Source organism: Pinus tabuliformis, chromosome 4_2 (assembly GCF_031772625.1).
Source record: "Pinus tabuliformis cultivar Carrire ecotype Pingquan chromosome 4_2, CPIR1, whole genome shotgun sequence".
NCBI lineage: Eukaryota > Viridiplantae > Streptophyta > Pinopsida > Pinales > Pinaceae > Pinus > Pinus tabuliformis.
Genome location: NC_142304.1, coordinates 991,812,266 through 991,824,657, shown reverse-complemented (window position 1 = coordinate 991,824,657; position 12,392 = coordinate 991,812,266).

Genomic DNA, 12,392 nt, shown 5'->3' with positions numbered 1-12,392 from the left:
CAGGAGAATGGGATATCCTACGTGAAGGGTTTCTTTAAACGTTCCTCTTTGAGGATAAATGGATGGATACTATGGACGATGTGTTGCAAGTGGTAAAGGCCACCATTTTCCAAATACCATCGAAACCAGAAGAAATCGTGCAGCCAGACTGGGTGTGACAGTTGATCCAGGTCCTAGAATGTTACAATGTGCAAGTAGAAGATGACGAGGATGACCTTAGAAACATCAATATTCCAGAAACAGAGTGGAGTCACAAGGTGCACGGACCAGCAATTGAGGATCCAGATATCACAACGCCACTGAAAACAAGACAAGTAAACATCAAAACAGAGGAAGAGTTTAACTATGCAACACTAGGAGACTATTGGGACAATGTCGCAGTGGAAAAGGTGGTCGAGTTGTTTTGAGAATATCAAGACTTATTCCCCACAAAAATCATGGAGTTAAAGGGGATCCTCAGTGATCCGAGAATGATGAAGATAACCCTGAAGCCAGATGAAAAACCCATTAAGCAGCGGCCTTACTGGTTGAATCCAAAATACAAAGCGAAGGTTTGTGAAGAGTTGGATAAGATGCTTGCAGCAGGAATAATTGAACTGGTAGAAGAGTCTGAGTGGGTAAGTCCTATGGTGGTGCAGGAGAAGAAACAAAAGGGTGAAATTCACATTTGCGTCGATCTCAGAAAGTTCAATGATGCATGTGTCATTGACCCCTTTCCAACACCATTTACTGATGAGGTACTGGAAAATGTGGGAGGACAGGAAGCCTAATCATTCATGGACGGTTTCTTGAGTTACCACCAGATTAAGATCACGCCAGAAGACAGGAGTAAGACAACTTTCACCACCGAGTGGGGCTATTTTTAGTATATGGTGATGCCCTTTGGACTAAAGAATGCACCGGTGGTATTCTCCAGTGTTGTGGTAGCTGCATTCAAGGAGTTTATACATAAATTCTTGGAAGTATATCTTGATGATTGGACCGTATTTGGGCTAGTAAAGAAACATACCGTGAGCTTACGGTTAATGCTGGATACTTGCCGATGGCACTAGATTGCGCTTAATCTAAAGAAGTGTACTTTCCTCATCCCCTTCAAGAACCTGCTCAGCCATGTGGTTTGTAAGCAAGGTCTGATGGTGGATCCGGTGAAGATCGCTGTCATACTGAATTTGCAAGCACCGCAAAGTGTCAAACAACTGTGCGCCACACTGGGACACACTGGCTACTATCGAAAGTTCATAAAAAGCTACGTGCAGATCACGACACCAATGGAATAGTTGTTGAAGAAGGATGCTACTAATTTTTGGAATGAGGAATGCAATCGAAGTCTGGAAACACTTAAGGAAAATATGGCATTAGCTCCTATATTGGTCTTTCTGAAATGGGACATTGAATTTCATGTGCACGTTGACACGTCATGTATCACATTAGGTGAAATACTCACTCAAGAAGGAGTGGAGGGAATCGATCATCTGATCGCGTTCGGAAGTTGATGATTGCCAAAGCTGAGAAGAACTACTCCATTATAGAGCGAGAAGGCTTGGCGACGGTATACGCGCTCCAGAAATACCGCCACTATCTGCTTGGAGGGCACTTTAAGATGTATACTGACCACTCAGCATTAAAATACCTAATGAATAAGCCTGTGTTGGGGGGGAACATTTGTAGGTGGCTGTTATTATTTCAATAATATGACTTCAAAGTCGTCGTAAAGCCAGAACGCCTGAATGCTGGCCCAGACCACCTATCTCAAATTGAGAATGCTAAAGAGCCCACAAACTTGGAGGAAGGACTACCAGATGCATAGTTGTATGCACTGCACGTTGCGGATGGCCATTTTGAGGACATAATACACTTCTTAAGCACAGGAACCATGCCACAAGGATATTCCATTGAACAAAAGAAATAATTGGTAATACGCATAGCAAACTTTACTGTTATTCTAGGACACCTCTATAACATGGGCAATGACGAAATACTACGCAGATATGTACCTGAATTTGAGCGAGGACAGATCCTGGCTGAAGCACACGATGGGGTTGCTGGAGGACATTATGCAGGTCATGACATAACACAAAAGATTCTTCATGTAGGACTTTGGTGGCCAACTCTACATCAAGACTCGAAAGCATACTGTCGGGCTTGCGACATATGTCAACGGACTGGGAAACCATCACGAAGGGATGAAATGCCGCTCAATCCACAAATGACGGTACAACCATTTAAGAAGTGGCCAATCGACTTTGTGGGACCTATTGCACCTCAAGGGAAGACAGGTGCGTGCTATATCATCACCACAAAAAATATTTGACTCGGTGGGTGGAAGCACAACTGGTTAAGGACTGCACAACTGCTACAGTGGTGAAAGTTTTGTTCGAGAACGTGTTGACAGAGTTTGGATGTCCCAAAATTATAATGAGTGACCAGGGAACGCACTTTTTGAATGAAACAATCAGTGCACACACTGAGGAATTTTGGATCTATCATCAACAGAGTACGCCATACCATCTGCAAGCGAATGGGACCGTCGAAGCATTCGACAAAATTTTGGAGACAGCATTGACTAAGGTCTGTAATGTGCAGTGAAATGACTAGGACTTGCGCATCCCCACTGTGCTATGGGCTTATCAAACCACATGTAAGACGTTGATGGGCTAGACACCTTTCCGGTTAGTCTATGGTAAGGAAGCCATTATGCCCATGGAATATATTGTACCCACTTTGCGAATTGTGGCAATAATAGGCATGGTCGACCACAGGGCTTTGGAGGAATGGCTCATGCAATTGGAAGAACTTGAGGAGGAACGGTTTTTTGCCAGATTCCATCAACAAGTACAAAAATAGCGAGAGAAGGCGTAGCATGATCACCATATCAAGGTGCGCACTATCAATGAGAATGATCTAGTATTACTGTATGATAGCAAGTTCGAAAAATTCCTTGGCAAGCTTCGAATGCATTGGTTGGGTCCTTATGTAGTAAAATAAGTTACAGATGGAGGTGTAGTCCAGCTTACTACGCTCAATGGAGACCCCTTCCTGGGACGAGTAAATGGCAATTTCCTGAAGCTCTACATGGGTGGGTCGATAGCCTGACTAACCGACCTAAGGCTAGTCTCACTACTCTAACCAGTTGAAAGAGAGTGCGGGACGATAAAGCAGTTTGGGGGGAAGCTGCACGACCACCGGGGTGCGCATGGATATGGCTTGTCACAAGGGTCGCGGGTGCATGGACAGGGATGCGCTGCTGCGTTGACAAGCAGAGAGGTGACCGTTGCTATCACTATACATGACAAGATGTCTGAGTTATGGCAAAAGGGAGTAGGCGGTGGGAAATTAAGAGACATGGTACGAATCGGATCTAGAACGATCTACTGAAAGCTTAACATGAGGACACTCGAAAAGCCGGCACCAAAAAATTTGAATTTTGAAACACTTATAAATCATAGAGGGGCCTTCACCAAACAAGTTGTGCTTCTGACAACCTTAAGCTTTTGCGCATCCCCGCCGCTATGGAACTCTTCATTATCTATGCTCATGGAGTACGACCGAGAGTGGTGATATGGCCAAAGATGTCAGGCTTTCTGAGAAATATGATGTGGATAGCTACAGGCACCACGCAGAAGTCAGCATCGATGGTAGGGGATGTACCAGAAAATGGTAGACATGAAGAAGAACTGGTCCAGATGGTGCAGCCTCGCCCATGGGTGGGCCAACAAACCACAACAGAAAAGAGGAAGGATGGAAAGATGAAGACCACTGGTAGAAGTGTAGTTAATAAGTCGTCTCTGATGTACCTTGAGGATTAGGATCTCGTGGATAACAGCTAGGGTCTTGCAAAATTGCAACAGAAGTTGCAGTAGACAGTGCAAAAAGAAGATACAAAGGTAGGAAGTGGCTACGGTGGTACGAGGACGTCCCGTATGCGGCTCCCCCACTAGAGCTAAAATCCTAGGAGCAGGTGTTCTGTGTTAACTGAGTAGAGAAAAATGAGCATTTTCAATTGCGAGACTTGGTAGAAACAATGAAGCAGGATCTGGACAAAGCATTGTAGGAGACAAGAAGGAGCAGCAGGATGACGAGTGTCACTCAAAGGGAGGTCAACCGCGAAGCCAAGGCAGTGCACCTCACTGCACCGATAAGTGACTCGGGACGAGTCATGATGATTGTGTTGGGGGACTATTGGGTAGTGGAGGGCCTGTGTAACTGTTTTGGGGTTTAGAGTATGAAAGTTTACGAAAGATATGGTAAAGACTCCACAAAGTGCGCGGGGCGTGAATTGTAAATAAGTTGAGTCAAAGGGTTGCTTTCGCAAAAAATAATATAGAATAATAGGAAGTAAGTCGGTTTGCGGACCATAGGAAGGTATAAATAGAGGGAGGCTCTATGGCTAGAAGGCAACTGTTTGGTATGAAATATTGGATCTGATATGTAATGGGTTTTTGAGAAGAAAAGTCTTGAAGCGTCTGTAAGTCTGAGTCGAGGGTATTGGGTAGTAGATAGAGGCTCTGCAACTATGTGCGCAAAGGCCTGGAAGAGTCTGCAACTGTGTGCGCAGACCCCTACAGCTAAGTGCGCATGATGGATCTGGATGTATTGGTGAAGAAATTGAATAAAGATAAGTTGATTATGAAATTCTATGTTAAATCTGAATTATTGTAGATTTGGATAATGTAAGGTTAATATAACTGTTTGATCTATGTGCGTATGCTTATGATATGAATATATGTGAATCTGTATCTATTCTAAGTGCATGAACTGGTTAATTCTGATAAATGTTTGCTTAAAGACCATAAAAAGTAGATTGAATCTATAAACAACGCATTAATAAGTATTAAGGAGTATTCTTGGTCCGAATCCGTGTGAAGTAGAGTGGCACGAAGGCACGGAACGGTGCGCGAAACCTCTAGACCACATCAAGACATCCCAAGGGTGTGGAAACCTGGTTCCAGCACCCTTACCTGCTACCTTGAGTGAGAGCTCAGTCCACGCTCCACGGGTTGTTGCCGAAAGGATCAGTAGCTGTGGGATTTGTTTGGCTAAATAACTCTTCCGAACCTGGGTTAGGACCATATAAGCCAACAAGTAGCTAGATATATCAATGGATTAAGGTATGACATCCAGGATGAGATCAAATTGTTGAGTCTAAAGACTATTGAAGATGCCTATCAAGCAGGTTTGAAGGCAGAAGAGAAGATGTTGAGAAAACAGACTCAGAGGAATAGAGGAAGAAGCTCAGTAAGAGGTAGAGGAACTACTAGACCAAGGGGACAACAAAATTAGCATGAAGCAAGCAGCTGAAGTAGCAGACCACCACAGAGGGGACAATTTAAGAGAGGAATATTTGCACCTAGAGGAAGAGGCCGAGGAAGAGATGTTCGGTGTTACACATGTGGAGAATGGGGACATGTGTCATGGGACTGTCCTCATAATAAACCAGCAAGTCAGAGGAATGCGAATGTGGTTGAGGAAAAGCTAGAACCACTTCTACTTATGGAAAAGGAAGAACCCCTTGAAGTAGGAGAATCCTTGTTATTGAGAAGGAACTTGCTTAAGAAAGAGAAGGAGATTGAAGAACTAGCTCAGAGGAAGTGTTTGTTCAGAACTACATGCAAATCTAAATGTAAATGTTGTAAAGTGATAATTGATAGTGGAAGCACTGATAACCTTATTTCTACAGAGATGGTGTACAAGCTAGAGTTGGTAAAGACAATACACCCTACTCCTTACAGACTGTCATGGTTACAGAAGGGACATCAAATTATTGTGGCAAAACAATGAAAGGTTGGGATACAAATTGGTACATATAAATATGTGATATCATGTGATGTAATGCCCATGGATGTATGCCATGTATTACTGGGAAGACCATGGAAATTTGATCAAAAATTTATTCCTGATGGGAGGATAAACACATATACTCTGGAGAAGGATGGAACTAAACATACATTGCTACCATTGAAGGACGAAGCTGACAAGGGAGCACTTGAAAGTAGTGTTATGCTGATGAGTGGGAAGGAGCTGTTACAAGAGGTTGAAAAAGGTGAAGAAATGCATTTTGCTGTCATAGGGAGACCTAAGGTAATTTTGACTTCCACAAACTTAGATGATTTACCTGAAGAAATCAAAACTTTGTTGAATGATTTTGCTGATATTGTTGTGGATGAGTTGCCAAATGCATTGCCACCGATTAGGAGTATTAGTCATCATATTGATCTAATACCAGGAGCAAGTTTGCCAAACAAAGAAACATATAGATTAGCTCCTGAAGGGAATGCAAAAGTTGGAAGACAAGTGCAAGAATTGATGTATAAGGGGCTAATCAGAGAAAGTCTTAGTCCATGTGCTATACCAACAGTACTCAGTCCAAAGAAAGGAGGTGAATGGCGAATGTGTACAGATTCAAGAGCTATAAACAAGATCACTATCAGGTATAGATTTCCTTTACCACGCATGGATGATTTGATGGATTGTTTGAGTGGTTTCAAATATTTTACTAAAATAGATTTGAAGAGTGGATATCATCAAATAAGAATTCAAGAAGGCGATGAATGGAAGACTGCATTTAAAACAAACAATGGGTTGTATGTGTGGTTAGTGGTGCCTTTTGGACTCACTAATCCACCTAGCACATTCATGAGATTAATGAATGAAGTCTTGAGGGAATATGCAGGAAAGTTTTTTATTGTTTATCTTGATGATATTCTAGTTTTTAGTAAAAGTAAAGAAGAACATCTAGAGCATCTTAAGTTGGTTCTAAGAACTTTGCAGAAAGAGAAACTACTGATAAACTTGAAGAAATTTAGTTTCGTTAAGGAAGAATTGATTTACTTGGGATTTTTAGTTTCTAAAGAAGGATTGAAAATGGATCCAGAGAAAGTCCAAGCGATTTGGAATTGGCCTATTCCCAAAAATATATTTGAGGTAAGGAGCTTCCATGGTCTTGCAAGTTTTTACAAAAATTTTATCAAAGGCTTTAGTCAGATTTGTGCACCAATTATTGAAACAATCAAGGAGCCTAATCAAACATTCAAGTGGATAGAAGCAGCAGACAAAAAAAAAAAATTGCTGAAGGAGAAAATCACAGAGAAACTAGTTTTAGCTTTGCCTGATTTTGAAAAAGTATTTCAAGTTGAAACAGATGCTAGTGGAGTTGCAATTGGAGTAGTTTTAAGTCAGGAACAAAGACCAATAGCATACTTTAGTGAGAAATTGAATGAATCTAAGAATAATTATTCTTCTTATGATAAATAATTTTATGCTATTGTAAAAGCCTTAAAGAAATGGAGACATTATTTGCCACCAAAGGAATTCATATTGTATTCAGACAATCATGCCTTACAGTTCATCAATAACTAGCCGAAATTGAATCAAAACATGCCAAGTGGGTAGAATTTTTGCAAAGCTTTACTTTCGTGATAAAACACAAGAGTGGTAAGTCAAATAAAGTCGTTGATGCATTGAGTAGGTGTTATGAAACCAGCTCACAAAAAGATAGAAAAGAGAGATCCACGCCTTATAATTCAGCCTCTTCGAGGGGGCAACCTCCTTTACATTACATAAATGAACAATTCTTGGATGATACAAATGAAAATACCTCCTTTCTATATATAGGAGTCTAAGTGGTCCCAATACAATCAAAGCCTACATAACAATAATATTGTAGGGCACAACAGTAACAATGGTGGGCTTCTATGTGGCATAAAAGTAACAATATGGGCACCACATGGGTACATCAATATAATAAGTGGGTTATACTAATAACAATAAGGGGTTACACTAGTAGTATAGGGGCCTAACATGCCCCTCTCCTTCAAAAAGCGTTGTCCTCAACGCTTGAGTAGTTCTTGATGCTTCTATATAAAATTCTTGTCCTCCCATGTGGAATATTCAGCGGGTAAGTTCTTCCACTTGATGAGATACTCTGAAATTGATCGATTTCGTAGCTGTCGGGTTCTTGTTTCTGTGACTGCTCCAGGTTCCAATATGATTTTTCCTTCCTCTTCAATTTCTGGCAATATTGCTTGAATTGGGATCTTTTGCAACTTTTGAATAAGTGGCCATACTTCTTCGTTCTTCTTCCATTCATCCATTGCTTCGTTTATCCAATTTGTTTGGATAATATAAATAGCACAAAACAATGCTTCCACATCCTCATCCTTGAAGCGTCTTCCCATTCGGTAAGGTCGCCATTTTTTAAGTGCATGTAGTATTGCCAACATTTCCTTCTCATAAATAGCTTGCTTGAGATGTAGCAGTAAAAATACCCAATCACTCACATCAAAACATTTTTCACTACGATGTTGATCCACCTGTTGTTTCATTTGATTTTGCACCGAAGTGGCGTTATCCTTTAAAAGTTGGAGAACTTGTTGCTGATGCTCGATATGATCTTTCTCTACTTGAACCTTTTTCTTCTTGATATGTCCTTCTATCTTTTGAGGAGTGGTAATTTCTTCCAGTCCTTTACAAGATATGGTCGGATTCATTTCTTGATGCTCGATGTGATCTTTCACTTCTTGAACATTTTTCTTCTTGATGTGTCCTTCTATCTTGATAGTTTGAGGAGTGGTAATTTCATCCATTGAATTACAAGATATGGTTGGATTCATTTCTTCTTTCTCGATGTGATCTTTCACTTCTTGCACCTTTTTCTTCTTGATATGTCCTTCTATCTTGAGAGTTTGAGGAGTGGTAATTCTTGCCAATGCTTTACAAGATATGGTCTGATTCATTTCTTCTTTCTCTGGGGTGGTGTCCTGACGTATATCCTCTTCTTTTGATGTTTCTTGATCCTTTTCTTCCTCCTCTTCGTATTCTATGTAAAATAATTTCTTCTCAGCACACCTATGACCTTTAGTGCATTTGCTATCACAATTGTAACAAAGCCCTTTTTCTCTTTTTTCTTCCAATTGTTGTGGTGTAATCCTTGTAGGTTGTGGAAGGCTGGGAGAAACAACACTTCCATCTTTATAGTTGTGAGGGGTATGCTTCCTGGTTTCCATAATTTTGCTTTCCATTATGTCACAAAGCCCTTTTACTCTTTCCAATTGTTGTGGTGTTGCTCTAAAGAAGGTGTTGCTCTTTATATCCTCATAATGTGCTATCATTTCCTCCGTGAAAATTGACCACGTAACAAGTTTTTTATGAGAAAAAAGCCCTTTGTACCATAAAAATTGATCTGGTTCTAAATATGAAGATGCAATACATACCTTTTGTAACAGTTGTACACCATGTATATCAAAATATTGCTCCATCTGAAGTATCCAATTTACCGGATCCTTGCCATCAAACTTCCTCATCTTGCTTTTTCTTGATTTTAGGAGCTCTACCTTGAAACGACCGTAACTATGTACTTTCGGATCTTTAAGTTCTAAACTTGTGACCTGTAGTAGCCCTCTGTGTCTTCTTTCCAATGCCACAATTCTGATCCAAATTGGATTCTCCAAGAAAACGTTATGCACAATCTCCCACAGTGACCTGTTTTGATTGTAATTCAGGAGTCTGCAAAAAAGACCAACTTCAGCAGATCATATCTCTGAAAATATCACGCGAAAAGATTTGAAATTCGGACCCAAGGTTCAGCGCCAATTCTTCTCAAATGGGTTTTTTTTGCGACTTCTGAAACGTCACAGAAAAAAAGTTATAGCGAAAATGCCACGATGACCTGTTTGGAGCAGCGAAACCCTAGAATCCAAAGCTCTGATACCAAATGTTATGAAACCAGCTCACAAAAAGATAGAAAAGAGAGATCCACGCCTTAGAATTCAGCCTCTTCGAGGAGGAAACCTCCTTTACATTACATAAATGAACAATTCTTGGATGATACAAATGAAAATACCTCCTTTCTATATATAGGAGTCTAAGTGGTCCCAATACAATCAAAGCCTACATAACAATAATATTGTAGGGCACAACAGTAACAATGGTGGGCTTCTATGTGGCATAAAAGTAACAATATGGGCACCACATGGGTACATCAATATAATAAGTGGGTTATACTAATAACAATAAGGGGTTACACTAGTAGTATAGGGGCCTAACAGTAGGGTAAGTTTTATTGTGCAAGAATTCAAAGTGGGTGTTGTAGGATTTGAAGAAATGGTTGAAATGTACAAAGATGATGCAAATTTCAAAGATATCTATCCAATAGTTTAGAATCCAATAGTTCATAACAGAAGTCAGTGGTTGGACTATCTCATTCAAGAAGGCTTATTATTTAAAAGCAACAAGTTGTGTATTCCCAAATGTTCTATGAGGCAAAACATAATAAAGGAGAAACATAGTGGAGGATTATCTAGTCACTTTGGACAAGATAAAACCTTTGCTTAGGTGAATGCTTTTTATTATTGGCCAAAAATGAAAACTGATGTTAAGAAATGTTTTGAGAAGTGTAGGATATGTCAACATGCCAAAGGGAGAAGCCAGAATACAGGATTGTACCAGCCATTGCCAATACCAAACCAACCATGGGATGCAGTTAACATGGATTTTGTTTTGGGCTAACCTAAAACTCAAAGGGGAAATGATTATATTTATGTTGTGGTAGATAGATTTTCTAAGATGGCACATTTCATTGCTTGTAAGAAGACTAGTGATGCAACACATATAGCTAATCTATTTTTTTCAGAAATTGTAAGATTACATGGATTGCCTGTAAGTATTGTGTCTGATAGAGATACAAAGTTTGTTGGGAATTTTTGGAGAACTCTTTGGAAGAAATTGGGATCTAACCTCAGTTTTAGTTCAGCATACCATCCTCAAACAGATGGATAGATCAAAGTAGTAAACAGGAACTTGGGAAACATATTGAGAAGTTTAGTGTATCAAAATACTAAGCAGTGGGATTCAACACTAGCTCAGGCTAAATTTGCTTATAATGATACTCCAAACTGAATATTGGAATGAGTCCATTTCAAATTATTTTTGGAATGAATTCGAGAGGTGTGTATGAGCTCAGAAATTTGGGTAAATAGGAGATAAGAAGTGCAAAAGCTGAAGAGTTTGCAGAGCACATGCAGAGACTACAAGAAGATGTCAAAGGTAGATTGTAGGAAAGCAATGGCAAATAGAAACAGAGGGTAGATATGAAAAGAAGAGAGAAAGAATTCAAAGTGGGAGATTTAGTGATGGTGTATTTGAGAAAAGAAAGATTTCCTGCTACGACTTACAATAAACTAAAAATGAAAAAGATAGGACCATGTAGAATTGTAAGAAAGTTTTCAGCTAATGCATATGAAATTTAGTTGCCAGAAGGGATTGGAATATCACCTATCTTCAATGTTGAAGATTTGTATCCATACAAAGAGGTAGAGACAAAGCTATAGGAGGAAACTACAGGAGATGAATTTCAAACTATGGATTGGGAAGAACAAATTCCAAAGCCAGCTAAGAAAGAAGTGGAAGTTGTTTTGGAGAAAAGAGTATCCAAAAGAACCAGAGGATAGACTTATTTCCATTATTTTGTTAAATGGAAAGGATAGCCAGTGGAGGATGCTAGCTGGTTGACAACAACAGAGTTGCAGAAGTATGGAGTAGGTCCTAAAAGTTTGAAGGACGATCCTTTTCTTCCTTGGGAGTCTGATGCAGGAGCATCCGAACTTGGTCAACAATGTGAAAGTTTGTTCACATGTTGTGGCTAAACAAGTTGAATTTCATTTACCTCATTGGTCAAAAGCCAATTTTACTGAGAGGATTGGATCTCTCAAAGAAATGAGTTGTATTTTATTATTGTAATAGTTAGAAATTGTCTTATTTTAGATTCAAAGATAATTTGTTAGAATAGAGCTAGGAATTAGAGATTTGTTGTTAGATTTATTAAAAATAGAGATTGAGTTGTTAGGCATAGTTAGAGTGATATCCGATTGATAAAATGAAGGAAAAATGTAATGAAAGAGAGAGTGGATTGAGTGAGTGAGAGCCTAGAATTAGCGTGTGGATTTCTATTGAAACAGAGGTCTTTTCATATGTTGTAATCAAGCCAAGGCCGAGACTCTGTAACTATTTTTATTGTGAATAAATGATGTTGTGTGTGTGATTAGTCATCAAGCCTACGAAAATCCTTGTTGTGCTTTCAGATCCTTTGTATTCGGCAGAGTGATTATTCCTTTGTTTCTTTTTTATGTTTCATGTCTAAATTGCAGAATTAATAGAAGTCCAAGGTCTTTTTAAATATCATTGTTTGATGTCGATTTAATCCTAACCGTCGGATCACCATATTAGTTTGGTGAATTTTGTTTGCATATTTTCGGTCATGTGAGTGTAAATCCACTTTACACTAAGATTTAGCGCAAAACATAGTCGAATCCGAAATCCAGACTTGAAATTTTATCGACGAGAACCTATACTCTTATTGGGTCCGTAATACTGATTGGATCGGTGCATTGAAGTGGAAG